We start from the raw sequence: 609 nt of genomic DNA on the forward strand, positions 1-609 counted from the left end.
AAATCGGTTCATCCTCTTGGGCACCACAACCACCCTCTCTTTGTAAAGCGTTTCATCGCCCCAGAGAGGAACTCAGTAGCCCTTCAGCAATCACCCCATCCCCTCTCCCCACCCTCAGCTCCTGATCCCAGGTAATAAACGTCTGTCTGTCTTCATTCACCTACTCTTATATTTCATGTAAGGAGGCCCGGTAGCCCTGTGGGCCAGGTGTTGGGCTGCCAGCCATAAGGTTAGTGGCTCAAACCCACCAGCCATTCATTGAGAGAAAGATGGGGTTTGTGGCTTCTGCAAAGATCCTCCATATGGGAATCCCAGAGCTGCAATTGGCCCGATGGCAGTGAGTCACCTGTCAACCAAGTTGGGTCACACAGCAGCGAGTAGTCCTTGGTTTCTGACATTATTCTCCGCAACGCATTTCCAGTGCCCATCCATGATGTAGCACGGGGTCAAACTTGATTTCTCTGTATGGGGAGTAAATAGTGAGTAAAGAGTCCATTGTACGTATGTAACACATCTGTTCATCCTTGTGGCATGGGCACCTGGCTCATCTCCAGTGACTCGCTATTGTGAGTCACGCTGTCACCAACATTAGCGTGCACATGTCACCTT

Source organism: Echinops telfairi, unplaced genomic scaffold (assembly GCF_000313985.2).
Source record: "Echinops telfairi isolate 266 unplaced genomic scaffold, ASM31398v2 ScPeMD7_1;HRSCAF=3_0, whole genome shotgun sequence".
Lineage (NCBI taxonomy): Eukaryota > Metazoa > Chordata > Mammalia > Afrosoricida > Tenrecidae > Echinops > Echinops telfairi.